This window comes from Oncorhynchus masou, chromosome 15 (genome assembly GCF_036934945.1).
Source record: "Oncorhynchus masou masou isolate Uvic2021 chromosome 15, UVic_Omas_1.1, whole genome shotgun sequence".
Classification (NCBI taxonomy): Eukaryota; Metazoa; Chordata; class Actinopteri; order Salmoniformes; family Salmonidae; genus Oncorhynchus; species Oncorhynchus masou.
The window spans coordinates 29,841,598-29,852,659 of record NC_088226.1 but is presented as its reverse complement, the minus strand read 5'-3'; the positions used below and the strand labels follow the sequence as shown (position 1 = coordinate 29,852,659).

Here is an 11,062-nt window from a genome sequence, read left to right as displayed (position 1 = left end):
ATGGAGCTGCCAGTCTGCATGGAGCTGCCAGTCTGCATGGAGCTGCCAGTCTGCAAGGAGCTGCCAGTCTGCAAGGAGCTGCCAGTCTGCAGGAGCTGCCAGTCTGCATGGAGCTGCCAGTCTGCATGGAGTTGCCAGTCTGCAAGGAGCTGCCAGTCTGCAAGGAGCTGCCAGTCGGCAAGGAGCTGCCAAAGCTGTTAGTCTGCATGGAACAGTCAGAGCTGTCAGTCTGCAAGAAGCCGCCAGAGCTGTCAATCTGCATGGATCAGCAGGAGCCGTCAGTCAGCATGAAGCAGCCAGAGCCGTCAGTCTGCCAGGATCCGCCAGTCAGCCAGACTCTTCCAGATCTGCCAGTCAACCAGACTTTTCCAGATCTGCCAGTCAGCCAGACTCTTCCAGATCTGCCAGTCAGCCAGACTCTTCCAGATCTGCTAGTCAGCCAGACTCTTCCAGATCTGCTAGTCAACCAGACTCTTCCAGATCCGCTAGTCAACCAGATTCTTCCAGATCTGCCAGTCAACCAGTCTCTTCCAGATCTGCCAGTCAACCAGAATCTTCCAGATCTGCTAGTCAACCAGAATCTTCCAGATTCTCCAGCCAGCCAAGATCTACCGGAGCCTACTACCTGCCTGAGCTTCATCTCAGTACAGGGCTTCCTCTCAGTATTGGGCTTCCTCTCAGTACTGGGCTTTCTATCAGTGCTGGGCTGCCCCTCAGTTCCGAGCTGCCCCTCAGTCCCGAGCTGCCCCTCAGTCCCGAGCTTCCCCTCAGTCACGAGCTTCCCCTCAGTCCCGAGCTGCCCCTCAGTCACAAGCTGCCCCTCAGTCACAAGCTGCTCCTCAGTTCAGTGGGGTTCTGGGTGAGGTCTATTAGGCCATGGTCGGCGGCGAGGGTGGATTATCCCAGGACGCGAAGGGGAGGAACTATGACATTCATGGAGTGGGTTCCACGTCCCGAGCCGGAACCGCCACCATGGACAGACGCCCACCCGGACCCTCCCTATGGTTTTGAGGTGCGTCCGGGAGTCCGCACCTTGGGGGGGGGTTCTGTCACGCCTTGGTCTTAGTATTTTGTGTTTTAGTTAATTAGTTGGTCAGGCCAGGGTGTGACATGGGTTTATGTTATTGTATTTTGTATTGGGGTTTTTGTAGTTGCATAGGTTTGGCTGCCTGAGGCGGTTCTCAATCAGAGTCAGGTGATTCTCGTTGTCTCTGATTGGGAACCGTATTTAGGTAGCCTGGGTTTCACTTTGTATTTCGTGGGTGATTGTTCCTGTCTCTGTGTAGTTTCACCAGATAGGCTGTAATTAGGTTTCACGTTCCGTTTTGTTATTTTGTATTTGTATCGTCATTTGTTTCATTAAAAACATGAGTAACCAACACGCTGCATTTCGGTCCGACTCTCTTTCGACAAACGAAGAACGCCGTTTCAGGGGCAGAATACTTTCGCAAGGCACTGTATATATTTTTTAATTAATTTTGAAGTCCGACACAACAAAATGTGGAATAAGTCAAGTGGTATGCGTACTTTCTGAAGGCAATGTAATCTGCTGATATTTATATTATAGCTAGAATTAAAATTAAAACTATATTTTTTTATGGATTGTGCTTAATTTTAAAACAGCCCTCCATAGATACTCAGAAAGCTGATTTCAAATTTGAGGAAAGCTTGATTGAGGAATCAGGCAGAACTCCTTTATAAGAGTTTATTCAAGAAATTGCAGGGAAGTTCACACTCAGGATGAAACTGGAGAGGAGCTTAAAGATGTACAGAATTACACAGTCATTTATATACTTCACCTACACAAATAACTGCTTACCCCTCTATAGGTGCAGGAAAGCTTACATGAGAGATAAGGAGAATTTGGCTCCACTCCCATTAAACAAACAAGAACAGGTTCTAACCATTTCTCACAGTTTGTGTCTAAGATAAGATCTTTAGAGCCCAAACAGACAGAACAAGAATTTAGCCTGGTTGGACATTTTAGTGCGCTAAAGATAAGGTGCCAATAACAAATAACTCATTTGTGCACCATATGAAGAGTGTACTCTACAGCAGTAGACAAATAATAGTAAATAGTACATATAGTAATATTCAACTCAAGCATTTATATGGCATGTAACAAAACCATTTTACCCCATCAATTGCCCCTTTTATGCTTTGGTGTTCCATAATCATAACCAACCTTTGTATACCTGATACACTGTCAGATAGGGTTTTAGACATTTAATTGAACATTCTAAATGGAGAGTTACATAGAAAATATTTTACAAAGGTCAGGGTCATTTCTATGGCAATAAGCCTGCCAAAGCGGAGACATCATGTAGTTCTTCTTGAGTGATTAATACAAACTGCAGTGGAGGAACGATTTTATGCTAAATTACTAAAAGCAAGTGAACAGGAAGAGCACAAACAGTATATATTGCAAAATTCCAATATACATGTATGTTACATGCTCCTCCTTAGCCACCAAACAAATTCCATCCCCACTCTTCGCGCTGCTTTAGCTTTTCAATTTCTTATTTTAATGTGGGAGGTCCAGTCAGTGATGATGTCCGCATTGTCTGGGATAAAAGTGCAACACTGAGCCAAATACTGCACACTTAAGGCAAATAGGGGTAGGCAGAGATCCCACACACCCAATAGGTGTTATTACATGTTTAGCCTCCTTTAAGGAAGGTGCAAATACCAGGTCTATCAGTCAAATTAGTGACCCGGTTGTTAGGTTTCTTTAGTATTGCCCAAACAGCATTAGCATGTTCACATTTTATAGCTAAATCGCACTTACTTGTTCCCACTTCAATAGTTCCTTTCTCAGAGGTTAGACACACACAGCCTAGTTGCCTAGCGACTACCAGCTGTTTCGTTGGGGTAGAGAAATTGAATGAGGGCAGGTAAAGACTTACTATATTGAATACTTCCAAATGTACTTGTTTTACTCATCTTGAAAATTAATGTAGCCTTATGCCATGCGGTATACGCAGAATCAGATTGGTATTTACTATACCTAGAGTAATGATCAGTGGTTATATACTGGCCAAAAATATAAATGCAACATGCAACCATTTCAAAGATTTTACTGAGTTACATTAGGCCCTAATCTATGTATTTCACACAACTGGAAATACACATATGGATTTGTTAGTCACAGATACCTTCAAAGAATAAATAGGGCACGGATGAGAAAACCAGTCAGTATCTGGAGTGACCATCATTTCCCTCATGCAGCGCGATACACCGTCCTTCGCATAGAGTTGATCAGGCTGACCGTGGCCTGTGGAATGTTGTCCCACTCCTCTTCAATGGCTGTGAGAAGTTGCTGAATATTGGCCGGAACTAGAATTCGCTGTCATACACGTCGATCCAGAGCATCCCAAACACGCTCAATGGGTGACATGTCTGGTGAGTATGCAGGCCATAGAATAACTGGAACATTTTCAGTTTCCAGGAATTGTATACAGACACTTGCAACATGCTGAAACATGAGGTAATGGCAGGGGATAAATAGCACGACAATGGGCCTCAGGATCTCATCACGGAATCTCTGTGCATTCAAATTGCCATCGACATAATGCATAGCGGTACAAGATGACGCCGGTAGACATGGTCGCCCTGTTCATGGCTCCTATGCAACTTTGCATTATTTTGTTTCTTGTGTGTGTTATTTCTCACATTATTAGCTCAGAACGTCCTTTGCACTATTACATACAGCCGTAATTAACTTTTGGATATTGAGCGGTGGTAACTCACCAGCATTTCGACAAGAAATACGACTTTCCTGAATTAGACCCTTTGTCCAGAGCTCATCATTAAGCTCGGGGCCCTGGGTCTGAAACACATCTAATGCAACTGGGTCCTGGACTTCCTGACGGGCCATCCCCAGGTGGTGAAGGTAGGCAACAACACCTCCACTACGCTGATCCTCAACACAAGGGCCACACAAGTGTTTGTGCTCAGCCCCCTCGGGGCCACGCATGTTTGCAACACAATCAGTACATTTGCAGATGACACAACAGTGGTAGGCCTGATTACCAATGACGACAAGAAAGCCTACATGGAGGAGGTGAGGGCCCTGGAGGAGTGGTGCCTGGTCCCTAAGATCCTCACAAAGTTTTACAGATGCACCGTTGAGAACATCCTGTGGTGCTGTTTCACTGCCTGGTACAGTAACTGCACCGTCCAAAACTGCAGGACTCTCCAGAGGGTGGTGCAGTTCTATTTCGTCTTCTATCTCAAGGCCATCAGACTGTTAAATAGTCACCACTAGCCGGCCTCGGACCTGTACCCTGCCCAGAACTTTAGTCACTGTCACTAGCCAGCTACAACCTGGTTACTTTGCCATGCACCTTAGAGGTTGCTGCCCTATGTACATAGTCATGGAACACTGGTCACTTCAATAATGTTTACATACTGTTTTACACAATTCATATGTACAGTTGAAGTCGGAGGTTTACATACACTTAGGATGGAGTCATTAAAACTTGTTTTTCCACCACTCCACAAATTTCTTGTTAACAAACTATAGTTTTGGCAAGTCGGTTAGGACATCTACTTTGTGCATGACACAAGTCATTTTTTCAATAATTGTTTACAAACTGATTATTTCACTTATAATTCACTTTATCATAATTCCAGTGGGTCAGAAGTTTACATACACTAAGTTAACTGTGCCTTTAAACAGCTTGGAAAATTCCAGAAAACGATGTCATCGCTTTAGAAGCTTCTGATAGGTTAATTGACATCATTTGAGACAATTGGAGGTGTACCTGTGGATGTATTTCAAGGCTTTCCTTCAAACAAAGTGTTTCTTTGCTTGACATCATTGGGAAAATCAAAGGAAATCAGCCAAGACCTCAGAAATAAAATGCTAGACCTCCACAAGTCTGGTTCATGCTTGGGAGCGATTTCCAAACGCCTGAAGGTACCACGTTCATCTGTACAAACAATAGTACGCAAGTATAAACACCATGGGACCACACAGCCATCATACCGCTCAGGAAGGAGACGCGCTTTGTCTCCTAGAGATGAATGTACTTTGGTGCAAAAAGTGCAAATCAATCCCAAATGACCTTGTGAAGATGCTGGAGGAAACGAGTACAATAGTATCTATATCCACAGTAAAATGAGTCCTATATTGACATAACCTGAAAGGCCGCTCAGCAAGGAAGAAGCAACTGCTCCAAAACTGCCATAAAAAAGCCAGACTACGGTTTGCAACTGCACATGGGGACAAAGATCGGAATGTTTAGAGAAATGTCCTGTGGTCTGATGAAACAAAAATAGAACTGTTTGGCCATAATGACCATCAATATGTTTAGAGGAAAAGGGGGAGACTTGCAAGCCGAAGAACACAATCCCAATCTTGAAGCACGGGTGTGGCAGCATCATGTTGTGGGGGTGCTTTGCTGCAGGAGGGACTTGTGCACTTCGCAAAATAGATGGCTTCATGAGGCAGGAAAATTATGTGGATATATTGAAGCAACATCTCAAGACATCAGTCAGGAAGTTAAAGCTTGTGAGTCTTCCAAATGGACAATGACCCCAAGCATACTTCCAAAGTTGTGGCAAAATGACTCAAGGAAAACAAAGTCAAGGTATTGGAGTGGCCATCACAAAGCCCTGACCTCAATCCTATAGAACATTTGTGGGCAGAATTGAAAAACCGTGTGCGAGCAAGGAGGCCTACAAACCTGACTCAGTTACACCAGCCTTGTCAGGATGTATGGGCCAAAATTCACCCAATTTATTGTGGAAAGCTTGTGGATGGCTTACTCGAAACGTTTGACCCAAGTTAACCAATTTAAAGTCAACGCTACCACATACTGATTGAGTGTATTGAATCTTCTGACCCACTGGGAATGTGATGAAAGAAATAAAAGCTTAACTAAATCATTCTCTCTACAATTATTCTGACATTTCACATTCTTAAAATAAAGTGGTGATGCTAACTGACCTAAGACAGGGAATTTTTACTAGGATTAAATGTCAGGAATTGTGAAAAACTGAGTTTAAATGCATTTGGCTAAGGTGTATGTAAACTTCTGAATTCAACTGTATATTTCTACTGTTCAAAAGTTTGGGGTCACTTAGAATTTTTTTTTTTTTTTAAGAAAAGCATTTTTTTGTCCATTAAAATAATATCATATTGATCAGAAATACAGTGTAGACATTGTTAATGTTGTAAATGACTATTGGAGATGGTTAAACGGCTGATAAAAAAATGGAATGTCTACATTTTTTATTTAACTAGGCAAGCCACTAGGCTACCCTGCCGCCCGAATAGGCATAGATATTCCATGAAAGGCCAGCATCCTGAAGTTGCCTCTTCACTGATGACGTTGAGACTGGTATTTCTGATCAATTTGATGTTATTTTAATGGACAAAAAATGAATGTGCTTTTCTTTCAAGAACAAGGACATTTCTAAGTGACTCCAAACTTTTGAATCGTAGTGTATATATGCATTACCAGTCAAAAGTTTGGACATACCTCATTCAATAGATTTTTTTAAATTGTACTTTTTTCTACATTGTAGAATAATAGTGAAGACATCAAAACTATGAAATAACACATATGGAATCATGTAGTAACAAAAAAGTGTTAAACAAATCAAAATATATTACAAATTTGAGATTCTTCAAAGTAGCCACCCTTTGCCTTGATGACAGCTTTGCACACTCTTGGCAATATATATTTGTGTGTATGTATGTGTGTCTGTAAATATATCCAGTGGAAGAACACATGAGTTTAAACTTATAATCACCATCCATGTGTTCTTATCTAAGTAAACCTGGAGACCATGGCTTGGGGCAAAGAGAGACAGGCCCTGAGATTTCTGTCTGATCTGGATGGAACCTACAAGCCAGAAGAGGAAAATCATTGTGAGTTTTTGTGAAGTAAATTGAAAAACATCCAACACTAAGTTAATGTGAAAATCGATGGTTTTGATTTTATTAGACATAATAAGAAACCTGTGGCGTGCTGGTATGGGAGGTTGTTGATGGGAACTTCCATTCCATTGACCTTCACCAATACGTCATTGTCCTTGGGGTACATGTCAATATCCCTGGAATAATTGTAATCAATTGTAAAAAGGGAATGCAATTCCAAATGAAGCTCAGAAAATGTACAAGGCATCTCAACTGTCTGCCAAAGATGAGTCAGCGTTTGAAAATGCATTGCTATGGCTTAGCATGTTTTAATGCTCCACAGTATTTTGGACTATTGTAAACAAAAAGCATACTGTGTATTTGCTGTACTCACATGTCAGAGATTTTCACAATGATGTGGTTTTGTTCATGAAGGTTATCCTTCTTCAGCAGAACCATGAATTTCAGCTCTGTGTTACAATCCTGAGCCAAAACTTGGTAGCAAGAGAGGGGCATCTCGTTTTTGTATCTCCTGTTGTTGAATGTGGTTAGTTTGCCTCTGACCATGCTGCATTCAGCTGGAGTCAAGAAAAATAAGAATCATAATACCATTCATTACACAGTTTGCCACTTTGTTTTTGTAACAATTATATTTGTCTCTTCTCACCTGCGCTGGCTTTAGATAACATGTAGTTGATCAGAGACCGAAGAGAAAAGTGTGAACTTCAGTAAAAAAAAAATAGGCCTAAGAGTACTGACCTTCGGTGTTTTCAGAATGACATTCAGAGTTCTCTCAGAGGCAACAGCCACAGTCAATTTGATTTGCTTAACACTGTTCTTGGCGGTTGCCTGGCTCATTCCTGCATAGAGAGACGCACTAGGGAGGTACTCAACCAATCTGAAACATTTCAAAGGCATTTCCATTTATTGTATTGACTTATTGAAAATTGTTAGTTGAGCACTATTTCATACAGTTTAGTAAATACTAGAGCAAAGTAAAGCCTAGAAATGTGTCTTTACAATGAAGTGAGTAACTGTATTTCTTTATGTAGCGCTTTCAGGCCATGGGGAAGTTTGTCCCATGTCAGCTTCACATGGAATGCAGGGTCTCGACCCACAAGACCAGTCTCGGCTGTGATTTCAGTCTCAAATTCCTTGCACTCTACACCCCAGGCAAACTTAGCCTGAGACAGAAACAAAATGATGTGTTTATTTTATTATGTTAGTTATGACCTCAAGCAGTATAGAATGAAGCAATGCGACATTACAGTACAGAGGCATTGTAGACATGGCCTTTAGTCTTACCATAACTTGGTGGTTGCTCAGAAGAACACTGTCAGCACAAATTCTCCATTTGTCATTTGGAGCAAGGTTAGACAGGATCATTTGCAGTCTAAAAGTAGCTTTGTCCAAGTAAGTAGCAATCTGTTATCCCTGCCCGTCATTGTCAGCTCTTTCTGCACGGATGAGGATGGTCACGGCTGGGGCAACAGCATTGCCAAGGTATTTGGCCTGAAAAGACACAGTTCATTATTGTACTCACTCCCATTGTCAGCAATGGATACTAAGTATACACAGCCCCAGTTGTGATATAGAAGTTTTACCCATTTGTAGATTCTGCTGGAGGTTCTTACTTTAGAGTTTGGATGCTGCAAGAAAAATAAGTATACCAACTCAGGTTTAATATCATCAAGCATCACTAATAGCTGCACATATTGTATGTGCACAATATAAACATTGCCCGGTGGACGTGGTTCTTCAAAAACTTCATGTCAATTACTTCCTCCTGTAATAGGAAGAGCAGTGAAAATAGAGTAATTTAGGTAACTGCTTGAAAGTTCTGCCTCACCCTTCAGATGTGGGAGCTGGAAGAGCTGTATTTGGAGGTACAGGACATAGAGGAGCTGGAGCTCAGTTTGCTTTTGCTGCTGCTGCTCTCGCTACTTCTGCTACGGATTGTCTTAGACCTCTTGCTGATTGGAGATGCATTCACATCAATGATCTTACTCTTGGCACGAGAAGATGAGGATATGGATTTGGAGGAAAACGGATGGAATGACAACTGCTGGAGCGAGAGCTGCTGGAACTGGGGGAAGATCTGCTACCATACTTCAGACCAAGTACCAGGATTTTATTGAGCTTCAACAGGACAGTTTTTCCCTCTGGAGCTTCTTTCTCTTCAGTCATGGTGTTGACTTTGATTATCTTTACTGTGGCCTTGGGTCCCAATTTGTACTCACTCAATGACTGGACCAGAAGCTGCCCGCAAAGAAATATAGATACAATTGCTTCTCTAAGATAATTTCTATTTTTTTATTGTATTGATAATTGTGTATTGGATGTAAATCATGAATATATCTTTCCTGGTGACACATCAACAAGGACTGAGTGTTTCCCAATCCATGCATAGAGAGGACAGTTTCTGATGAAAGCAGCGCTCTGACATGCTGACCAGACCGGACACGTCGCGTGCGCGAGCATCGCAAAATACATTTAGAAATCCATGTTATTCAATTATTGCACCCACACTGATCACACGCACCAACAAGCGTCTGCGATGCCAAGGGCTAAAATAGAACTCCTTTCTATTTCTGACGCAGATCGCGCTGAAAGTCCTGCCTCTCCCATCTCCTTATTGTTTATACCCACGTGGGTGATTGAAAGACGAAATGTTTTGCCGGTTGTCATTGTAAATGTGTAGATACCAATCACCATATAATTTCAAAGATGATAAAGCCTGGAAGGAGGAGAGATTACTAGAAATTATTCGGATGGCCGTTTTATGTGTGGATTAGTTGTCGGAGTAGAAGACCTTGTGCATTTCAGGTAAAATAACAACTCAATGTTTATATCCCAGGACAAATTAGCTAGCCACAGCAAGCTAGTTAAATAGGACAAATTAGCAAGAAAGTTAACTAGCTAAATTGCCATACATGTTTATTGCTTTTCGACCTATCCCCAAATTAATGTCATTGGTTCAGAGTTTGTTTTGATATTTTAACCTGCGTGTTTTGATCACGTTTGGTGTAGGGGGCCAGAATATTTGCGCACGATGGCGCAAGCGCGCAGCCGGTTTGGGTTCCGTGTGAGATTCAATCTCAGCACATGCCTTGATTCCGACTAATTTGGATTTAGCACACATTCATTCTTGGGCATGAAGTTGGAAGGTATATCATTGTAAGTGATTTCAGATGACCTTGACTGAAAAAAAGACAAGACGGGAAAGAGATTAGAGGTCATTACTACAAGAAGAAATGGCTGCTGAAAAGTAGTGTCAAAATAGAATATTAATCTTACCAACCTACCAATCATAGAAGATGCAATCTTAGATGGGAATATCTCCTTTGACAGCTGTGATACATATTTGGTGACAGGAATCATTAGTGTGATTTTTACAGCTGCGATGTCTTCCACGTTTCTTGCCAATGCAAGGGTCTCAACACTAGCAGTGGAAGACAGTTTAAATGTATGCATTCAATAGAACCATGGAATATGTAATGCTAGTAAATCCATTTTACTACATGTTCTAGAAAAAGCTACGACATACCATACAGATGCAATGAGATCAATGGTCTGAACAGAAATTAAATGTTCCATATTGACTGACCTTCATGTCTTAAAGTAATGATGGACTGACGCTTCTCTTTGCTTATTTGAGCTATTCTTACCATAATATAGACTTGGTCTTTTACCAAATAGGGCTATCTTCATTATGCCAACCGTACCTTGTCACAACACAACTGATTGGCTCAAACGCATTAAGGAAAGAAATTCCACAAATTAACTTTTAACAACCTGTTAATTGACATGCATTCCAGGTGACTAACTCATGGAGCTGGTTGGGAGAATACCAAGAGTGTGCAAAGCTGTCATCAAGGCAAAGGGTTGCTACTTTGAAGAATCTCAAATATAAAATATTTTTTGATTTGTTTAACACTTTTTGGGTTACTACATGGTTCCATATGTGTTATATCACAGTTGTTATGTCTTTACTATTATTATACAGTGTAGAAAATAGTAAAAATAAAGAAAAACCCTTGAATGAGTAAGTGTGCCCAAACTATTGACTAGTATTATATGCACCTTGGTGTAAACTTGGCCTGCAGCTGAATGTTTGTCTTTAAAAATATATATATATATATATATTTAACCTTTATTTAACTAGGCAAGTCAGTTAAGAACAAATTCCTATTT

General features: G+C 41.3%; 1 pseudogene; it reads right to left on the bottom strand.

Annotated features, from left to right (window-relative positions):
• Positions 1-4,347: 4,347 nt before the first annotated feature.
• On the bottom strand, positions 4,348-10,342 carry LOC135556839 (vitellogenin-like; annotated as a pseudogene).
• Positions 10,343-11,062: the final 720 nt, after the last annotated feature.